The 23,031-nt window shown below is 42.1% G+C and overlaps 5 non-coding genes across 5 annotated transcripts; all 5 read left to right on the top strand.

The window, feature by feature from the left end:
* The first annotated feature begins 756 nt into the window (after nt 1–756).
* On the top strand, nt 757–830 carry TRNAI-AAU (transfer RNA isoleucine (anticodon AAU)). The gene has a single exon. It is a non-coding gene; the product is annotated as a tRNA-Ile (tRNA).
* A 108-nt stretch (nt 831–938) lies between these two features.
* TRNAI-AAU (transfer RNA isoleucine (anticodon AAU)) lies at nt 939–1,017 on the top strand. The gene has a single exon. It is a non-coding gene; the product is annotated as a tRNA-Ile (tRNA).
* A 108-nt stretch (nt 1,018–1,125) lies between these two features.
* TRNAI-AAU (transfer RNA isoleucine (anticodon AAU)) lies at nt 1,126–1,199 on the top strand. The gene has a single exon. It is a non-coding gene; the product is annotated as a tRNA-Ile (tRNA).
* A 20,283-nt stretch (nt 1,200–21,482) lies between these two features.
* On the top strand, nt 21,483–21,556 carry TRNAI-AAU (transfer RNA isoleucine (anticodon AAU)). Its single transcript has one exon. It is a non-coding gene; the product is annotated as a tRNA-Ile (tRNA).
* Nucleotides 21,557–21,655: 99 nt separating this feature from the next.
* On the top strand, nt 21,656–21,729 carry TRNAI-AAU (transfer RNA isoleucine (anticodon AAU)). Its single transcript has one exon. It is a non-coding gene; the product is annotated as a tRNA-Ile (tRNA).
* Nucleotides 21,730–23,031: the final 1,302 nt, after the last annotated feature.

Genomic DNA, 23,031 nt, shown 5'->3' with positions numbered 1-23,031 from the left:
CCGTGACCACCGATCGGGCACCGGCTGGTTGGTCATGGGAGCACGCGCGCGCCGGCCGATCGACTTCCGCCCACGACGACGGTCGCGCGCAGGTCGACGGGAAGGGCCGGAGCTCGCTCTTCATCGCCCGATTTCATTTTTCTTCTTCTTCTGTCTATCAAAATGAACGAAACGACTAGTGCGAGTACAAGAAAACAGCAAAGAGGCTGCTGCATAGGGCTGCGGCCTGCCCGAGGGCGCGCGCGCGCGTGCATGCACTGCATGCGCCTACGCGTAGCGGCATGCAGATGCAGTAGGCATGGAATTAACACCGGCGGCCCCGCGCACGTCGCGTCCCGTCAGGGCATTCACCGGGCGTACGGCCGTGATCGCACAGGGTATGATCCGCCACGCTCGAATAGTTGTGCGCGCAGCCAGCGCACTGTTCCCGGAAACGAACGGACGGACGGACCGACGGGACTACGGAGGGAACAAGATGGTGGTGGACCGCTGGTCCGCGTCAAGGACCCGCTCGAGGCCGAGCGGTAGTACGTGCGGAGCTACTCCTGGTTACTGCAGAATGTCGTCGCTGATGGAGTGGGGCATTGCTATGCCTATGCTGCCAACAACGATGGCCGATGATGCAACGTGAACTGTGGAACGCACAGGTCAATGTGTCGTCGAACAGTGCTCATCATTTAAGGTGCTCTCGCAGCGTTGTTACTGTGCCTTTTTCGATTTTATTAATAATTAAATATCCGTTTTTTATATTAAATTCGCCTATTAGCTCAGCTGGTTAGAGCGTGGTCCTAATAAGGTCAAGGTCGCGGGTTCGAGACCTGCATGGGCCATCTATTTTTGATATTTCGTTTTGTTTTCTCTGAACGGAATTTCACGTGATTAAAGGGAAATAGTAACGTATAAAGTCAAATAATTTAGTTCAATACTGATAATAAGATGGCCCATTAGCTCAGTTGGTTAGAGCGTGGTGCTAATAACGCCAAGGTCGCAGGTTTGAGACCTGACCTGCATGGGCCATCTATTTTTGATATTTCGTTTTGTTTTCTCTGAACGGAATTTCACGTGATTAAAGGGAAATAGTAACGTATAAAGTCAAATAATTTAGTTCAATACTGATAATAAGATGGCCCATTAGCTCAGTTGGTTAGAGCGTGGTGCTAATAACGCCAAGGTCGCAGGTTTGAGACCTGCATGGGCCATATCAATCTTTTTTTGCAACCGAAATCTCAAATGATATATTCTCAAGAGAAAAAAACTATGACGTATATCTTCAAAAAAGTTTATTCCTTTTGTTTACCAATTTACTTGTCAAGATCACTTTTATATAGTCTATGATATTTGGCACACGTGTGTTATATAAGCAAAACTGCCACATCACTATTTCTTTCATTTTAAAGTACCATACACGACCCCCGTCCTTTGACCTCGCCTCGTCCCAAGCGACCCCGCAGGCTCGCCCGAGAAACCTGCTTCTCCCGCACATCTCGCGCGCCCACCCCCGGGAAAACTGCCACTTCTTCACGTCTACCACATGATTTCTCCTCAAGACAAAGTTACCATGGTATTCACATGCAAATTATCAGGCCTGTGTTGCATAACTTACCGTGCTATTTATATAGAACGTACCAGGTACTATGATTCAACAACTACACCCCTTCAAAGTTACCATTGTGTTTTGTACACAAGTTATAAGGTCTTCGATCTGTAAAATATCATGGTACTTACACATAAGTTATCCGGTTATATGTACATCAACCTCCCCCAGTCAAGGTTACCATGGGGGATTGTACATGAGTTACCGGGTCTACAGTTCGTATATTATCATGGTACTTGCACCTAAAAACCTTGGTGTGTTTCGGTAACTTTTTCCATAGGTCAAAAATTACCACAATGTTTTTGCATAACTTATCACACCTATAGCACGTGCGCCTCTTATGACACTAAACATTATGTGACTTTTCCGTTGCACGCCATGTGTTGTGTTCATCCAAGAACCCACGCGCGAGGCGAGTGTATGTTTTTAACAACTTATTTTCCTTTGGTAAACAAGTTACCATCATGTTTATATTGCAAATTATCGGTTATGCGGTGCTTATATTATCATGTTATTTACACACAAAATATTAGGGATGTTTTGAACAACTTTTTCCCGGGACAAAAAGTTATCATGGTGATTCTAGGTAACCTATCAAGCCCGTAGTGCTTAAAATATCATGCTATTTACATAAAATTTATCAGGGGTATGTTTCAGCAAATTTCCCCCCACGGGTCAAAAACTTATCATAGTGTTTAGTTATCGCAGTGCATATGTTTTCATGCTATTTACACATAAAAATGCCAGGGAAGGGAGGTATACAACCGTGCTATTTACACAGAAGATACCGGAGTATCTTTTTAAAAAAATATTCCCTGCGGTCAAAGTTATCATGGTGTTTCTACCTCAGTTATCAGATGTGCGTTGCGTATATTACCATCTATTTACACATAAATTATCGGGTATTTTTTCACATTTGTCTTCTCCAATGGTTAAAGTTACCACGATGTTTGTATCTAAATTATCAGGTCTATGGTATGAATGTTATCGTGCTATTTACAGAAATTGCCGCGTGGGGGGGGGGGGGTCAACAAATTTATTCCCAATGATCAAAGTTACCACGATGCTTGAAACAATAAGTTTTTCAGTGCTAACATATTAAAGGCAAAAACATGTCAAAACAGTATTTCCCTTAGCTTGTTCAACAATGAGTGTCATAGGTGAGGTGGTTAGCTCCCTTTGTTGATTACTTGCAGACCAGAGATCAAATCCTAGTCCAAGCATTATTTTCGCCCGAAACTTGGAAAGGCGCGTCGGGTCATAATTGATGATTACGAAAATTAGGAAGGCACGAGCGGGTGTGTCCGATAAAATCGGGGAGGCCGTGCAGGAAAGGACAGAAATCAGGGAAGGTCGAGGCGTGCGGGAAAGGAAAGAAATCGGGAGGTAGAGGCGTGCGGGAAAGGAAAGAAATCGGGAGGTCGGGAGGGAGGGCGTGCGGGAAAGGAAGGAGATCGGGAGGGAACTGACAGCGCTGGATGCGTGTGGCAGTTTCGCAATCTGCCACACAGTTGCCATATACATATTTCCCTTTTATATTACCAACATGTTGCACGGTCAGAATCATTTTCCCCGTGCATAACAAGAAAATCCTACTAACACGAGCAAACTTCCCAATAAAAACAAATACACCGAGGTGTCTAGGGGCAATCTTCTACCTTCCAAGTGGTCCGATGGCGCACCCACACAGTTGCCTCTTCGCTGCAAAGCCATCCAGTCGTTGTTGACCATCTACAAAAATTCATTAAGCAGTCCTAAAAAAGAAACCATTGAAGTTGATGCTAAAATATCCACAGATTCAAGATTCTAACCTCCACATGAGCTCACATGCCTACAACGTATGTCACATCAACACAGATGAGGTTGGATGACCAAACTGCAAAGGAAAACCACCGTTGCCGCGAAGCAGACAAATCATGCAATTCCTAACCCCACAAGCCAGAATGTGCAGCAGGAATCTACGCCAACGAGTCGTCGATGCGTAATGGATCTGAATATATAATCTTCCACCAAATAAACCATATAGTAATCAACTACAAGATGTAATCGACACTACTAGTCACCCCCTAGCACCAATCTATAGTTCCGGTAATAAGATTAAATACAAGAGATGAACTAGGGTTTGAGATGAGATGGTGCTGGCGAAGATGTTGATGGAGATTGCCCTCCCCAAGATGGGAGAGTTGTTTGTGGTGATGATGACGATGATTTCCCCCTCCGAGAGGGAAGTTCCCCTGGCAAAATCGCTCCGCCGGAGGGCAAACATGCTCCTGCCCAAGTTCCGCCTTGAGGTGGCGGCGCTTCGTCCCGAAAGTCCTTTCCTTATTTTTTTCCAGGTAAAAACCACTTATATACCAAAACATAGGCACCGGAGGTGGGCCGAGGAGGCCACAACCCACCAGGGCGCGCCTGGGGGCCTGGCGCGCCCAGGTGGATTGTGCCCACCTGGTGGCCACCCTCTGGTGTTTATTGGCTCCAATATTCCTCAAATAATTCATAAAAATTCTCCATAAAGTTTCAGCTCATTTGGAGTTATGCAGAATAGGTGACCTGACGTAGCTTTTCCAGGTCCAGATTTTCAGCTGTCAGAATTCTCCCTCTTGGTGTGTTTCTTGTAAATTATGAGAGAAAAGGCATTAGAATTACTCCAAAAAGCATTATTATGGATAAAAACATTATAAATAACAGTAAGAAAACATGATGCGAAATGGACGTATCATGCACACCGCAAAATGGTTCCAAGGTTGATGTGATCGCCGTCAGCACGTTACCTCTACATCTACCATCGGGATTAGTTTTAGACCTGAATAATTGTTATTTGGTGCCAGCGTTGAGCATGAACATTATATCTGGATCTTCTTTGATGTGAAACGGTTATTTATTTAAATCAGAGAATAATGGTGGTTCTATTTATATGAGTAATATCTTCTATGGTCATGCATCCTTAATGAGTGGTCTATTTTTGTTGAATCTCGATTGTAGTGATACACATATTCATAATATTGAAGCCAAAAGATGCAAAGTTAATAATGATAATGCAACTTATTTGTGGCACTGCCGTTTAGGTCATATTGGTGTAAAGCGCATGAAGAAACCCCATGCTGATGGGTTGTTGAAATCACTTGATTATGAATCACTTGATGCTTGCGAACCATGCCTCATGGGCAAGATGAATAAGACTTCGTTCTTCGGAACAATGGAGCGAGCCACTGACTTATTGGAAATAATACATACTGATGTATGCGGTCTGATGAGCGTTGAGGCTCGCGGTGGGTATCGTTATTTTCTAACCTTCACAGATGATTTGAGTAGATATGGATATATCTACTTAATGAAATATAAGTCTGAAACATTTGAAAAATTCAAAGAATTTCAGAGTGAAGTGAAAAATCATCGTAAGAGGAAAATAAAGTTTCTACGATCTGATCGTGGAGGAGAATATTTGAGTTACGAGTTTGGTCTTCATTTGAAACAATGTGAAATAGTTTCGCAACTCATGACACCTGGAATACCACAGCGTAATGGTGTGTCCAAACGTCGTAACCACTTTATTAGATATGGTGCAATCTATGAGGTCTCTTACCGATTTACTGCTATCATTTTGGGGTTATACTTCAGAGACAGTTGCATTCACGTTAAATAGGGCACCATCTAAATCTGTTGAGACGACACCATATGACCTGTGGTTTGGCAAAAAATCTAAACTGTCGTTTCTTAAAGTTTGGGGTTGCGATGCTTATGTGAAAAAGTTTCAACCTGATAAGCTTGAACCCAAATTGAAAAATGCGTCTTCATAGGATACCCAAAGGAAACTGTTGGGTACATCTTCTATCACAGACCCGAAGACAAGATATTCGTTGCTAAGAATGGATCCTTTCTAGAGAATGAGTCTTCAAAGGATACCCAAAAGAAATTGTTGGGTACATCTTCTATCACAGACCTGAAGACAAGATATTCGTTGCTAAGAATGGATCCTTTCTAGAGAATGAGTTTCTCTCGAAAGAAGTAAGTGGGAGGAAAGTAGAACTTAATGAGGTAATTGTACCTTCTCCCGAATTGGCAAGTAGTTCATCACAGAAATCAATTCCAGTGATGCCTACACCAATTAGTGAGGAAGTTAATGATGATGATCATGAAACTTCAGATCAAGTTACTACCGAACCTCGTAGGTCAACCAGAGTACGGTCCGCATCAGAGTGGTACTGTAATCCTGTTCTGGAAGTCATGTTACTAGACCATGATGAACCTATGAACTATGAGGAAGCGATGATGAGCCCAGATTCTGCGAAAGGGCTTGAGGCCATGAAATCTGAGATGAGATCCATGTATGAGAACAAAGTGTGGACTTTGGTTGACTTGTCCGATGATCGACAAGCCATAGAGAACAAATGGATCTTCAAGAAAAAGACTGACGCTGACGGTAATGTTACTGTCTACAAAGCTCGACTTGTTGCGAAAGGTTTTCGACAAGTTCAAGGAGTTGACTATGATGAGACCTTCTCACCCGTAGCGATGCTTAAGTCTGTCTGAATCATGTTTGCAATTGCCACATTTTATGATTATGAAATTTGGCAAATGGATATCAAAACTGCATTCCTTAATGGATTTTCTTAAAGAAGAGTTGTATATGATGCAACCAGAAGGTTTTGTCGATTCTAATGGTGCTAACAAAGTGTGTAAACTCCAGCGATCCATTTATGGACTGGTGCAAGCATCTCGGAGTTGGAATATACGCTTTGATAGTGTGATCAAAGCATATGGTATACACAGACTTTTGGAGAAACCTGTATTTACAAGAAAGTGAGTGGGAGCTCTGTAGCATTTCTAATATTATATGTGGATGACATATTGTTGATTGGAAATAGAACATAATTTCTGAATAGCATAAAAGTATACTTGAATAAGAATTTTTCAATGAAAGACCTCGGTGAAGCTGCTTACATATTGGGCATCAAGATCTATAGAGATAGATCAAGACGCTTAATTGGACTTTCACAAAGCACATACCTTGATAAATTTTTGAAAAATTTCAAAATGGACCAGTCATAGAAAGGGTTCTTGCCTATGTTACAAGGTGTGAAGTTGAGTCAGACTCAATGCCTGACCACAGAAGAAGATAGAGAGAAAATGAAAGTCATTCCCTATGCCTCAGCCATAGGTTCTATCATGTATGCAATGCTGTGTACCAGACCTGATGTGTGCCTTCCTATAAGTTTAGCAGGGAGGTACCAAAGTAATCCAGGAGTGGATCACTGGATAGCGGTCAAGAACATCCTAAAATACCTAAAAAGTATTAAGGATATGTTTCTCGTTTATGGAGGTGACAAAGAGCTTGTCGTAAATGGTTACGTCGATGCAGGATTTGACACTGATCCAGATGACTCTAAGTCACAAACCGGATACGTATTTATATTGAATGGTGGAGCTGTCAGTTGGTGCAGTTCCAAGCAGAGTGTCATGGCGAGATCTACGTGTGAACCGGAGTACATAGCTGCTTCAGAAGCAGCAAATGAAGGAGTCTGGATGAAGGAGTTCATATCCGATCTAGGTGCAATACCTAGTGCATCGGGTCCACTGCAAATATTTTGTGACAATACTGGAGCAATTAACTTGGAGAAGGAATCCAAATTTCACAAGAGAACCGAACATATCAAGAGACGCTTCAATTTCATCCGCGATCAAGTCAAAGAAGGAGACATAGAGATTTGCAAGATATATACGGATCTGAATGTTGTAGACTCGTTGACTAAGCCTCTTCCACGAGCAAAACATGATCAGCACCAAGACTCCATGGGTGTTAGAATCATTACTATGTATTCTAGATTATTGACTCTAGTGCACGTAGAAGACTGAAGGAAATATGCCCTAGAGGCAATAATAAAGTTGTTATTTATATTTCCTTATATCATGATAAATGTTTATTATTCATGTTAGAATTGTATTAACCGAAAACTTAGTACATGTGTGAATACATAGACAAACAGAGTGTCCCTAGTATGCCTCTACTTGACCAGCTCGTTAATCAAAGATGGTTAAGTTTCCTGACCATAGACATGTGTTGTCATTTGATGAACGGGATCACGTCATTAGAGAATGATGTGATGGACAAGACCCATCCGTTAGCTTAGCATTATGATCGTTTAGTCTTATTGCTATTGCTTTCTTCATGACTTATACATATTCCTCTGACTATGATATTATGCAACTTCCGAATACATGAGGAACACCTTGTGTGCTATCAAACGTCACAACGTAACTAGGTGATTGTAAATATGCTCTACAGGTGTCTCCGGAGGTGTCTGTTGGGTTGGCATAGATCAAGATTAGAATTTGTCACTCCGTGTATCAGAGAGGTATCTCTAGGCCCTCTCGGTAATGCACATCACTATAAGCCTTGCAAGCAATGTAACTAATGAGTTAGTTGCGGGATGATGAATTACGGAACGAGTAAAGAGACTTACCGGCAATGAGATTGAACTATGTATGATGATACCGACGATCGAATCTCGGGCAAATAACATACCGATGACAAAGGGAATGACGTATGTTGTTATGCGGTTTGACCGATAAAGATCTTCGTAGAATATGTAGGAAGCAATATGAGCATCCAGGTTCCGCTATTGGTTATTGACCGGAGATTTGTCTCGGTCATATCTACATAGTTCTCGAACCCGTAGGCTCCGCATGCTTAACGTTCGATGACGATTTGTATTATGAGTTATGTGTTTTGGTGACTGAAGTTTGTTCGGAGTCCCGGATGAGATCACGAACATGAGGAGTCTCGAAATAGTCGAGAGGTAAAGATTCATATATTGGAAGGTTATATACGGACATCAGAATAGTTCCGAAGAGGTTCAGGGATTTTTCGGAGTACCGGGAGGTTACCGGAACCCCCTAGGAAAGTTAATGGGCCTCATGGGACATAGTGGAGAGAGGGAGAAAGGCCACAAGAGGAGGTGCGCGCCTCCCCCTGCCCAATCCGAATTGGATAAGGGGTGGGGGCGCCCCCCTTTTCCTTCTCCCTCTCCCCTCTTTCCCCTTTCCCCTCTTCGTTGGAAGGAAGGGGGGCGAATCCTACTAGGAGTGGAGTCCTAGTAGGACTCCCCCCATGGCGCGCCACCCCTAGGGCCGGCCACCTCCTCCTCCCCTCCTTTATATACGGGGGCGGGGGGCACCCCAACGGCACAATAATTGTTCTCTTAGCCATGTGTGGTGCCTCACTCCACAGTTTACTCCTCCGGCCATAGCGTCGTGGTGCTTAGGCGAAGCCACCTTTTCCTTCTCCCTCTCCCCTCTTTCCCCTTTCCCCTCTCCGTTGGAAGGAAGGGGGGCGAATCCTACTAGGAGTGGAGTCCTAGTAGGACTCCCCCCATGGCGTGCCACCCCTAGGGCCGGCCACCTCCTCCTCCCCTCCTTTATATACGGGGGCGGGGGGCACCCCAACGGCACAATAATTGTTCTCTTAGCCATGTGCGGTGCCTGACTCCATAGTTTACTCCTCCGGCCATAGCGTCGTAGTGCTTAGGCGAAGCCCTGCGCGGGGATCACATCATCATCACTGTAAGTGCATCTAGTGCCCCTTAGTGATTTTGGTGTATTGAAGACTTATAGGTTAAGGGACTAATGCGTGTGTGAGTGTACACAGGTCTATAAGTCTATGAGGAGTTTGATATTTACAGGAAAAGTCGACCCCTGAAAATGAACATCTTCGACTGAAGATTTTGGTATTTCTGAAGACTTTCATGAAGACTTTGAAAGTGAAGAAATTGGTGTGTCCGTGAAGACTTGATATTCATGCGAGAAATATGAAGCTTGAAGACTTTCGTGTTCATAGTTTTGTTTTTCTCTTTCTTGAGTCATAGGAAACACCGTACTGTTAAAGGGGGTCGAGGAAATACTAAGGAAAAATTTCCATTTGATGGTCAACTCAAAATCCTACACCTACCAATCCCTTCGAGTGAAGCCATTGGAAATCTCATACAGTTCAGTCAATTTCTTCAATGACAGAGACGAAGTTCTTCTGGTCTCTGAGAAATTTGTCCTGACTGAGGAGTTAGGAATTCGCCAGTGAGGATTGCCTACACAGTGAGGAACATGATAGCCCTAAGGATTTTGCTACTCAAAATTCCGACCGTTGTTGTGCTATGCGCCAGCTGTTCCAAAATATCTATCCACCTAACGGTCATATCATTGAAGGGCATTTATGTCTTATCATGTCGGGCTGCTCCCTAGGCTATAAATAGCCGCCCCCTACAACCACTAGCTGGTTGGCTGCTCCGAGAGAAACTGACACTTGTCATTTGAGAGCAACCCATCCTTCGAGGACTTTGAGCGAAAATCATCAAGTGAGGAAAAACCAAAAACCCAAAACCCAAACACCTACAAACCCCAAGTGATTGAGCATCACTGAAGAGATTGATCCTGAGTGGATCCGATGCTTGTTACCTTTAAAGACTGTGCTTCTTCCAGACGGTTAGGCATCATGGTCTAGAGCATCCAAGAGGAATTGTGGATCGCCGAGTGACCAAGTTTGTGAAGGTTTGGAAGTCGCCTGAAGACTTACCATGAGTGATTGGACGAGGTCTGTGTGACCTTAGTTCAAGGAGAATATGGTGAGGACTGGGTGTCTTGGACTAAGTGTCCTTGAGTGGGTGTCCGGGACTGTGTGTCCTCGAGTTTAAATACTCAGCCGCTCCAACCAGACGTACAACTGAGACAACAGTTGGAACTGGTCTACCAAATCATTGTCTTCACCGAGCTTACTGGTTATATTTCCTCAACTCTTTCATTTCCTCATAACTGTGTTGTATATTTGTTCATATCTGTGTTTGAAGACTTTGACTGAAGACTTTCTCAATTTTCTCAGTTCAATTTCTTCAGTCTGTTTGTCTTCATCCTGTGTTATCCTGTGATTACGCTTCCTGTACTCTGTGCCTGTCTTCATTTCATCATGATGACTATGCTTGTATTCTGTTGTGTTTACTTTTGAGTACTTATTCCGCTGCTAGTAGTTCTTCGCTAAGGAATTTCCTCACCGGCAAATTCCTCGGTGAAGAATTTCGTAAAAATCGCCTATTCACCCCCCCTCTAGTCGATATAACGCACTTTCAATTGGTATCAGAGCAAGGTACTCTCTTGTTCTGTGTGATTTTGGTTTAACCGCCTGGAGTTTTAGTTATGTCGACCACAGGTATGATCAAGGTCTCTGCTGGGTGTCCTACCTTCGATGGGACGGACTACCCCTACTGGAAGAATAAGATGCAAATGCATCTTGAAGCAATTGATAACGATCTCTGGTATGTTGTGGAAAATGGTGTTCCCTCAGTCACACTTTCTCTGAATGCTGCCGATGTGAAGAGATTCAAGCAACTCGACTCTCAAGCGAAGAATATCATATGTGGCCATCTGAGCAAAGGACAGTATGGCAGAGTGAGTGCTTTGGAAACAGCAAAGCTTATCTGGGACAGGTTGTCCAAAGTGAATGAAGGAGTCTCAACTCAGCGTGACTCTCGAGTTGATGTTCTTCGCAATCTCTTCAACCGCTTCAAAAGACTCGACAATGAAAATGTTCAACAAACCTTCGATTGCCTCACTGACATCTCAAATGAGCTTCAAGCACTTGGTGCCACTGACATCACTGACCATGAGGTGGTGAAGAAATTGCTGAGATCGCTTGATTCCTCATTTGACACTCTGGCATTGATGATACAAGAACGTGCTGATTACAAGTCACTTGATCCCGCTGATATTCTCGAGAGGCTAAATACTCATGAGTTCCAACTTGCTGAAAAGAGAGATCTCTATGGTTCAAGCTATGGCAGAACACGTGCACTGAAGGCCAAGGCAGTATATGAGTCCGAAGATGAAGACTCTGGTAGCAGCCTTGATGATCCTGAAGAACTGAGCCATGATCTGGCTCTGCTAGTGAAGAAGTTCCAAAATTTCTCAAGACGTGGTCGCCTTGGAAGATCCTCAAGGAGCAATGATTCCTCATCCAGTGACTACAAGAAGAGGCTCTGTCACAAATGCAAGAAACCTGGACATTTCATTCAAGATTGTCCTCAGTGGGAAAAGGAATCAAAGAAGAAGAAATACAAGGATTATAGTTCTGATGATGCAAATAAAAAGAAGAAATCCACAAAATCCTCATCATAAAAATCCTCCAAGCCTTCATATCACAAGAAGAGCATCTCCAAGAAGGCCAGGGCATTCATTGGCAAGGAAATGGACTCTGAGGCTGAATCTAAAGAAAATGAGGAAGAGGAGTCATCTGAGGAGTCTGAATCCGGAGTGGCGAGCCTTGCTCTCGCTACTGCATTCGTCAGCAAGTCTATCTTCAACACTGAAGAAAATGACCTCACTAACAAGGCTGATGAAGGCGATGATGACTACGCTCCCACCTATTGCTTCATGGCAAAGGGTGCCAAGGTACTCAAATATACCTCCTCTGAATCAAGTGAGAATGAATCTGATGAAAATCTTAAACCCAACTATTCTAAACTGGCTAAGATTGCTATAAAACAACAAAGGGCTTTAGAAAAGGTTCAAAACATGCTAAATAAAAGTGATGATATGTTGGGTGAAGAAATGGATCGCACCGAAACTTTGACTGAAAATCTTCAGAGACTTCAGTCCAAGCTTGACAAACTTCAAAGTCATCATAACACTCTCTTATCGGATCATGAGAAGCTTTCTTATGAATTTCTTCAAAGAAAGCAAGACCTTCAGAAGTTAAGAGTGAGTTATGAAGATCTTCAGAAGGAGCATGATTCATTACTTGCTCAACAAATCAGCGCATCTCAGGAAGAATTTGTTCCTCCATGCTTGAAGTGCATTGAACGTGAATCTGCTAATTCTTCACCTGAATGTTCAAATGCTGCTAATGTTTCAAATTCTTCACATGCCTCTGCTATCACTAATTCCTCATCTAAGGACATTGCTAGTATCACTGACGATGTAGGGCTGAAGGAATTGTACACGACAGACATGTACAAAAGCCTCAAAGGGCATCAGGCTCTTTGTGATGTGCTTAAAAAGCAGATCCTCAACAGGAACCCTAGGAAAGAGGGTATCGCCTTTGAGAGAAAACTCAATGCTGATGGTACATATTGGAAGCCTGAGCAGTACCCCAAAACTACATGGGTTGCTGCAAAGGGACCTCCAGTTAATCCATCTAACTTATCTGGATTTGCATGTGAATCTCCTCATTCTGATGATGAGTCAATTAACTCCAACTATAAGCTATTCAAAAATCAGAATGGTGAAATATTTGCTAGATATGTTGGCACTAACTGCAGGAACGGCTGCCCTATGCAGAAAATCTGGGTTCCCAAAAGATGTCTTGAAAATCTTCAGATGAATGTCATCATGACACCACCAGTGAAGAATAGGAACCCCAGATCAAATTCTTCATATGGACCAAATTCCTCATATGGATCAAAGTCCTCACATGAACATCATCATGCTAATCCGTCTGTTTCGCAGGGAAGATCTAAGGATTATGGATATGTGCATTATTCTTCAAATCATTATGTCCATAAGTCCTCAAAAAATTTCTCTACATACTCTTATGCTTACTCTAACCCCTCTTATGTGAAACGAAATGGACTGGCTTCTATGCCATCCTTCTCGTATGGAGCTTGCAGAATGATGAACTCTTTGCCACCCCTTCAGATGTGGGTGGTGAAGAAAAAGAACTAATCTCTTCTGCAGGGTCAGGTCTCCAGACGCACATAATCATATGAAGAATTTGCTGGAGACCTGAGCATGACTGATAGGACGCGGGCTAATCATGAAGAAATGAACTTTCATTTCTCACATCCTCATATTGCTTTATCAGTTCTCTTACTTGATGAATACAAAACGCCTCGTCATTTCTGGACTGAGGCAATTGATACTGCGTGCCACATCATCAACAAAGTATATCTTCACAAATTCTTCAAAAAGACTGCCTATGAACTCCTCACTGATAAGAAACCCAATGTAAGTTATTTCAAAGTCTTCGGTGCTAAATGTTGGATTAGAGATCCTCATCACAACTCAAAATTTGCACCGAAAGCACATGAAGGTGTTATGCTTGGTTACGGAAAGGACTCGCACACCTACAGATTCTTCAACAACGTTCTTCACAAAGTTGTTGAAACTATAGATGTGCGGTTCGATGAAACTAATGGCTCGCAAAGAGAGCACCTACCTACTGTGATAGATGAACCAGCACCTGAGGAGACTATCAAGTTCAAGGCTACTAAGGATGTCATTCCTACTGAAGAATCTGCTGAAGAATTCATTCCAGAACATGAAGAACGTCGAGATAATGCACCTGAAGAAAATGCTGAAGAAAATGGTGCTGAAGAAAACGCTGATCAAATTCTTCAACGACAACTAGCTCATCCTCGCATTGCAAAAGAAGTGCAAATTGAAAAGATTATCAATGACATCAAAGCGCCAGGTCCTCTCACACGCTCAAAAGCTTCACATTTGTCTAACTTTTGTGGGCAGTATGCTTTTGTCTCTATTACAGAGCCCACTAAGGTAGATGAAGCATTTCTGGAGCCTAAGTGGATTCAGGCCATGCAAGAAGAATTATATCAGTTCGAGCTCAACAATGTCTGGGAACTGGTCAAACGTCCAGATCCTCGCAAGCACAATATCATCGGCACAAAGTGGATCTACCGCAACAAGCAAGATGAAAATGGCCTTGTGGTGAGGAATAAGGCACGACTTGTAGCTCAAGGCTACACACAGGTTGAAGGAATTGATTTCGATGAAACTTTTGCACCTGTTGCTAGACTTGAGGCTATTCGCATATTACTTGCTTATGCTAACCATCATGATATCACTCTATATCAAATGGATGTGAAAAGTTCATTCCTCAATGGTAAGCTTGAGGAAGAAGTATATGTTGCTCAACCCCCAGGTTTTGAAGATCCAAAGAATCCTGACAAAGTCTTCAGACTCAACAAGGCCCTCTATGGCCTCAAGCAGGCCCCACGGGCTTGGTATGATACTTTGAAGGAACTTTTCATGAAGAAAGGCTTCAAACCCGGTTCACTCGACCCTACTCTTTTCACTAAATCTTATGTTTGTGAATTGTTTGTGTGCCAAGTATATGTTGATGATATTATCTTTGGCTGTACTGACCAACGTTATAGTGATGAATTTGCCTATATGATGAGTGAAGAATATCAAATGTCTAGTATGGGAGAGTTGAAATTCTTCTTAGGTCTTCAAATTCGTCAACAACACAATGGCATATTAATATCTCAGGAGAAATGCCTCAAGGATGTACTGAGGAAATTCGGCATGCAAGATTGCAAAGGCGTCAAAATTCCTATGCCCACAAATGGCCATCTGTGCACTGATGAAAATGGTATTGACTTTGATCATAAGGTATACCGCTCCATGATAGGTTCCTTATTATACTTATGTGCATCTAGGCCAGATATAATGCTTAGTGTTTGCATGTGTGCCCGATTTCAAGCTGCACCGAAGGAATCACACCATAAGGCTGTGAAGTATATTCTTCGATATCTAGCTCACACACCAACACTTGGATTATGGTACCCCAAGGGCTCGGCTTTTGATCTTGTTGGATATTCTGACTCTGACTATGCTGGTGATCGTGTGGATCGCAAGTCAACATCTGGTACATGTCATTTCCTCGGACGATCTTTGGTCTATTGGTTCTCGAAGAAACAGAACTGTGTATCACTATCTACTACTGAAGCTGAGTACATTGCCGTTGGTTCTTGCTGTGCCCAATTGCTATGGATGAAGCAAACTCTCAAGGACTACAGCGTCAACATGAAGAATGTACCTCTCTTCTGTGACAATGAGAGTGCCATCAAGATTGCTCACAACCCAGTTCAGCACTCGAAGACAAAGCACATTCAGATTCGTCATCATTTTCTTCGTGATCATGCGTTGAAGGGCGACATTTCTATTGAGCATGTGAAGACTGAAGAACAGCTAGCCGATATCTTCACAAAGCCCTTGGATGAGAAGAGATTTAGCAAGTTGCGACGTGAGCTAAATATCTTAGAGTCTTCGAATGTTTTTTGAAAAGGACACTCATCTTAACACTTATGCAAAATTGATGACTTAGATGTGCAACATATGAAGAAACGTTTTACTTCAATCAATGAAGAATAACACTCTTAGTGTGAAGAAATTAACGAAGAATTTGATTCTCAGAACCCTACGATAATTGTACGCGGTGTCTGAAATCATCATTCTTATACGGTGGGTCACGCCACCACCAAACGTTGAATTTCCTCAAATTATTCATATTCTTCAACTTTGCATAGTCTTCACTGGTTCCGTCATTTTTCTTCATTGGCTATATATATATATATATATATATATATATATATATATATATATATATATATATGAGTTTATGTCCTCTACAACATTCACTTATTGCTATTTCTTCAAGTTGGTTTTCTGCTAACTGAATGTGATCGGACCCTTCCCCTCTATGCTATACTCAACCCAATCTGTTCACAAACTTTTCATGTGCGTTTTCTTTGAAACTCGTTCAAAATCTTCACTGTGTCCTTGTCAGCTGAAGAAATTGCGAACGGAACTTTAAAATCTATCTTATCTAAATTTTCGGCTTTGCCGCTCAAACCGTTCCGCATCCCATGATACACTTATCCACTCACCCATGATCTAACACGATCTCCACCTCTCACTACGTGGGTGACACATGTCATGCGAATGAGAAGGGTCAGGGGGGCACCCCAATGGCACAATAATTGTTCTCTTAGCCATGTGCGGTGCCTGACTCCATAGTTTACTCCTCCGGCCATAGCGTCGTAGTGCTTAGGCGAAGCCCTGCGCGGGGATCACATCATCATCACTGTAAGTGCATCTAGTGCCCCTTAGTGATTTTAGTGTATTGAAGACTTATAGGTTAAGGGACTAATGCGTGTGTGAGTGTATACAGGTCTATAAGTCTATGAGGAGTTTGATATTTACAGGAAAAGTCGACCCCTAAAAATGAACATCTTCGACTGAAGATTTTGGTATTTCTGAAGACTTTCATGAAAACTTTGAAAGTGAATAAATTGGTGTGTCCGTGAAGACTTGATATTCATGCGAGAAATATGAAGCTTGAAGACTTTCGTGTTCATAGTTTTGTTTTTCTCTTTCTTGAGTCATAGAAAACACCGTACTGTTAAAAGGGGGTCGACGAAATACTAAGGAAAAATTTCCATGTGATGCTCAACTCAAAATCCTACACCTACCAATCCCTTCGAGTGAAGCCATTGGAAATCTCATACAGTTCAGTCAATTTCTTCAATGACAGAGACTAAGTTCTTCTGGTCTCTGAGGAATTTGTCCTGACTGAGGAGTTAGGAATTCGCCAGTGCGGATTGCCTACACAGTGAGGAACATGATAGCCCTAAGGATTTTGCTACTCAAAATTCTGACCGTTTTTGTGCTATGCGCCAACTGTTCCAAAATATCTATCCACCTAACAGTCATATCATTGAAGGGCATTTATGTCTTATCATGTCGGGCTGCTCCCTAGGCTATAAATAGCCACCCCCTACAACCACTAGCTGGTTGGCTGCTCCGAGAGAAACTGACACTTGTCATTTGAGAGCAACCCATCCTCCGAGGACTTTGAGCGAAAATCATCAAGTGAGGAAAAACCAAAAACCCAAAACCCAAACGCCTACAAACCCCAAGTGATTAAGCATCACTGAAGAGATTGATCCTGAGTGGATCCGATGCTTGTTACCTTTGAAGATTGTGCTTCTTCCAGACGGTTAGGCGTCATGATCTAGAGCATCCAAGAGGAATTGTGGATCGCCGAGTGACCAAGTTTGTGAAGGTTTGGAAGTCGCCTGAAGACTTACCACGAGTGATTGGACGAGGTCTGTGTGACCTTAGTTCAAGGAGAATACGGTGAGGACTGGGTGTCTTGTACTAAGTGTCCTTGACTGGGTGTCTGGGACTGTGTGTCCTCGAGTTTAAATACTCAGCCGCTCCAACCAGACGTACAACTGAGACAGGAGTTGGAACTGGTCTACCAAATCATTGTCTTCACCGAGCTTACTGGTTCTATTTCCTCAACTCTTTCATTTCCTCATAATTGTGTTGTATGTTTGTTCATATCTGTGTTTGAAGACTTCGACTGAAGACTTTCTCAATTTCCTCAGTTCAATTTCTTCAGTCTGTTTGTTTTCATCCTGTGTTATCCTGTGATTACGCTTCTTGTACTCTGTGCATGTCTTCATTTCATCATGATGACTATGCTTGTATTCTGTTGTGTTTACTTTTGAGTACTTATTCCGCTGCTAGTAGTTCTTCGCTAAGGAATTTCCTCACCAGCAAATTCCTCAGTGAAGAATTTCGTAAAAATCACCTATTCACCCCTCTCTAGTCGATATAACGCACTTTCAATCACCGTCACCACGCCGTCGTGCTGACGGAACTCTCCCTCGACCCTCTACTGGATCAAGAGTTCGAGTGACGTCATCGAACTGAACGTGTGCTGAACACAGAGGTGTCGTACGTTCGGTACTTGGATCGGTTGGATCGTGAAGACGTTCGACTACATCAACCGCGTTAACCTAGTGCTTCCGCTTTCAGTCTACGAGAGGGTACGTGGACACACTCTCCCCCTCTCGTTGCTATGCATCTCCTAGATAGATCTTGCGTGATTGTAGGATTTTTTTTTTGAAATTGCATGCTACATTCCCAACAAAATATGAAGGGGAAAATGAATATTTAAAATATTTTTGTAAGTTAATTATTTGTTAGTACTATAGCCTCGACTCAACCCTACCATATATATGACATGGGATGGGAGATACTGAGATCTCCAAAGTAGGCTGTGAAATCTAAAATCTTCCAATGGAAAAGTGTAATGGAAGATTATTGCCCAAATTTTTTATTGTAAAATATGACCTCACAACGTGTTATTCTCATAAGCAATAATATCCTCCTCAATAAAAATGTAATATGGTTTGGTAATTAACCTAATGGTACATTAAGCACAAAGTTAGATCAATTGGATGTGGTCATTGTAGGCTAAAATGTGATTTGGCACATGAGACGTAATAATATGATATATTTGATTCTAATATCTATATGGGACGGTGTGAAATATCCACAAAACTTCCGACGACAAAGTGTAGAGAAAACTATTTTAAAGTCAATCTTGTAGTTTACCTCTCACTAAACAAATAATTTAGAGTCCACACAAATACAAAACATAAAAATGCCATGTTATGAAGAAACAACCTATCTATCTATCGTAAATATGGTGTATATTTCTGAATCAAATGATTTATATGTTTATGTAATATCATAAAAAGGGGAATTTATCGCCGAACATGTGCTTGCTGGTCATGCATGTATCAGCCACACAATTCCCTGCATGCTATTTTGATGTCCATGCAAGCTGTTTTTTTTTTTGCCGTGCAATGGTTGCTCCTCCTAAAAAAACTCCCGTTGTGATGTGCGACATATATATATGTGCATAAGGCACACACACATGTATTTCCTCCGTTCTAAAATAAGTATAGTATAAAGTTGAGTCATCTATTTTGAAATGAAGGGAGTAAATAGGTATATTTTGAAAGAGTTAGCTGATACTCGTCCTCTACTTGGGAAAGGAATCTATTAATTTTTGGGGAAAGGATTCTATTAATTTTTTTCGACGAAAATGTTTATTCTCGTGAATTTCGAATATACCGGTTGTTCAGTGTTTGGTCAAGCCCTATAACGAGCGAAACCCTCGTTTTGTGTTGCTGAGACATGCGCCTAAGGAGAAATTGCCACCGAGTGACGTGCCAGCGCTACTACTTGATTGAGTGCCAACACGTAGCTGTGCTTTCAGCAAGAATTTCACCATTGGGAGCCGGTGCCTTTCGAAGCACTTTCACGTGTGAACCGAAGTCGTCTTGCCCAAGACCCACGGAGACCTACCTATAGTGACGTCAAAGTACCAGTGAGCATGGAGGTTTGGTTGAAATTGGTTACGACGACGTCGAGTTGGCGGTGGAGGAAGACTCGGCATGAAGGCCAGAAAATGGTGTGGAACGTAGTGGTAATAGTACGCGCCCCGCTCCGAAACAAAGAAAAAGGTGCGTGCCGCACTCACGAGGGACTGCCAGTGAGATACTGGAGGAAGGTGGGGATGACGTCAAGTCCGCATGGCCCTTATGGGCTGGGCCACACACGTGCTACAATGGCAATGACAATGGGAAGCAAGGCTGTAAGGCGGAGCGAATCCGGAAAGATTGCCTCAGTTTGGATTGTTCTCTGCAACTCGGGAACATGAAGTTGAAATCGCTAGTAATCGCGGATCAGCATGCCGCGGTGAATATGTACCCGGGCCCTGTACACACCGCCCGTCACACCCTGGGAATTGGTTTCGCCCGAAGCATCGGACCAATGATCACCCATGACTTCTGTGTACCACTAGTGCCACAAAGGCCTTTGGTGGTCTTATTGGCGCATACCACGGTGGGGTCTTCGACTGGGGTGAAGTCGTAACAAGGTAGCCGTAGGGGAACCTGTGGCTGGATTGAATCCTTCGCGATGGAAATGCCCTCGCCTACTTAACTAAACTAAGGACCTCAACGGTATAAACATGTAGATTTTCTACTTTTCCATTTTCCTTCTTGTTTATCAATCACCAATCAAGACAAACCGGATGCCGAATTAAAGACCTTAAACGGAAAGACACAGGAGGTGGCGAAAAACGAAAAAGAGAAAGAGCTTACAAACTTCTCTGAACCCGGTAGCCAGCAGAGCCCTTATTCATGGAGCGCAGGAAGTATGCCTTTTGAGCTTTTTCTCCACCCACCTCTGAGCATCCTGTTGGAATGGTCCTAGGAAAGACTACGTACGAGAAATCAAAACTTCGGAAAGAAAGCCTACTGGTTGGTCTGGTTGTCCCCCGACGGTGCCCGGGCGGGCCTCGGTTCAATGGCAAGGAGCAAGAAAAGGGCAGCTAGCTCGAAATCCGATAAATCGAATACCTCCTGGCTTCAGTTATGAGAGAGAACTCCAAGGCAGGATGAGTGGAGCATACTAGGAATGCCGAATGCTCGCTCAGTGAGGGAGCTCTGTTGGAGAAGAGTGGGACTAGAAAGAGGGAATACCCATGTCAGGCCATGTAGGGACCTAGTAGTGTATTTCGAAGCCTTCTAGGCAAAGCTGCTTTGGCGTGCACTGAAAGGGCGTCTTCCTTTCCTATATTATACGAGAGGTGAGTGCATAATCTGGTGTAGAACGGATATGTCTGGTGTTTCTTCCATCAATCATCCGAATTTACGCCGTATATCAACAGATTATGGTTTCGAGGGTCATCCATTACGAAAAGACTTTCCTCTGAGTGGATATGTGGAAGTACGCTATGATGATCCAGAGAAACGTGTGGTTTCTGAACCCATTGAGATGACCCAAGAATTTCGCTATTTCGATTTTGCTAGTCCTTGGGTCGCTCTTAACTCGAAAGTACTAACTAAATAGGGGCACGGAGAAATAAAGAAGTGTGGGGGAGAAGCAGCCGAGCTCATTCCCTTCCATTCCTGCTTCTCCGGCATAAATGCAAGGAGGATGTATAGCTGATATAGGATCTTGTGGAACTGGATTTGATTCTGCAAGCGGTTCGGTACGAACGAAAAAATTTCGAACAAAAGGATCGGAACTCGCTGATAGGAAAGGAGAGAAAAACAAAGCAATGCCAAGAGTATACTGGTTGTTTTCTCCTCTTTGCCACTACATTTTTTTGCGGGGACTTTGCCAGTACATTTTGGGCAGCGTTGTTACTGTGCCTTTTTGGTAGAAAATTACGAAAGCTACTACCTACGGATTTCGATTTAATTAATTATTAAATATCCTTTTATTATGATATTAAATTGGCCTATTAGCTCAGCTGGTTAGAGCGTGGTCCTAATAAGGCCAAAGTCGCAGGTTCGAGACCTGCATGGGCCATCTATTTTTTAGATTTCGGTATGTTTTTAAATTTGGAAAAAAAAGAAATAGTAACATATTGAAATAAAAGGGTTAGTTCAAAAAAATATATAGAAAGGTGGCCCATTAGCTCAGTTGGTTAGAGCGTGGTGCTAATAACGCCAAGGTCGCAGGTTCGAGACCTGCATGGGCCATATTAATCTTTTTTTTGCAACCAAACATCAAGAAAAGCAAAATATGACGTCTATCTTCAAACAAGTTTACTCCTTCTGTTTACCTATTTGCTTTTCGAGACCATTTTTATTTACCACCCTAAAAAAAAGATCACTTTTCATATTAATCTTTTTTTGCAACCAAACCACAAATGATATATTCTCAAGAAAAGCAAAATATGACCTGCATGGGCCATATTAATCTTTTTTTTGCAACCAAACCTCAAATGATATATTCTCAAGAAAAGCAAAATATGACGTCTATCTTCAAACAAGTTTACTCCTTCTGTTTACCTATTTGCTTTTCGAGACCATTTTTATTTACCACCCTAAAAAAAAGATCACTTTTCATATTAATCTTTTTTTGCAACCAAACCACAAATGATATATTCTCAAGAAAAGCAAAATATGACGTCTATCTTCAAACAAGTTTACTCCTTCTGTTTACCTATTTGCTTTTCGAGACCATTTTTATTTACCACCCTAAAAAAAAGATCACTTTTCATATTAATCTTTTTTTGCAACCAAACCACAAATGATATATTCTCAAGAAAAGCAAAATATGACCTGCATGGGCCATATTAATCTTTTTTTTGCAACCAAACCTCAAATGATATATTCTCAAGAAAAGCAAAATATGACGTCTATCTTCAAACAAGTTTACTCCTTCTGTTTACCTATTTGCTTTTCGAGACCATTTTTATTTACCACCCTAAAAAAAAGATCACTTTTCATATTAATCTTTTTTTGCAACCAAACCACAAATGATATATTCTCAAGAAAAGCAAAATATGACCTGCATGGGCCATATTAATCTTTTTTTTGCAACCAAACCTCAAATGATATATTCTCAAGAAAAGCAAAATATGACGTCTATCTTCAAACAAGTTTACTCCTTCTGTTTACCTATTTGCTTTTCGAGACCATTTTTATTTACCACCCTAAAAAAAAGACCACTTTTCATATTAATCTTTTTTTGCAACCAAACCACAAATGATATATTCTCAAGAAAAGCAAAATATGACGTCTATCTTCAAATAAGTTTACTCCTTCTGTTTACCTATTTGCTTTTCGAGACCACTTTTATTTACCACCCTAAAAAAAAGACCACTTTTATTTACCAACATGTTGCATGGTCAAAATCACTTTCCCCGTAACAAGAAAAATCTTACTAATACGATCAAACTTCCCCTCAAAATCATTTTTCAGACCACTTATTTTCACTTTTACTTACCAACATGTTGCATGGTCAAAATCATTTTCCCCGTGCATAACAAGAAAATC

The sequence above is a fragment of the Triticum urartu genome, chromosome 3A, assembly GCF_056163025.1.
Source record: "Triticum urartu cultivar PI428250 chromosome 3A, HENAU_Tu73, whole genome shotgun sequence".
Classification (NCBI taxonomy): domain Eukaryota; kingdom Viridiplantae; phylum Streptophyta; class Magnoliopsida; order Poales; family Poaceae; genus Triticum; species Triticum urartu.
This window is presented reverse-complemented; position numbering and strand designations above follow the sequence as displayed.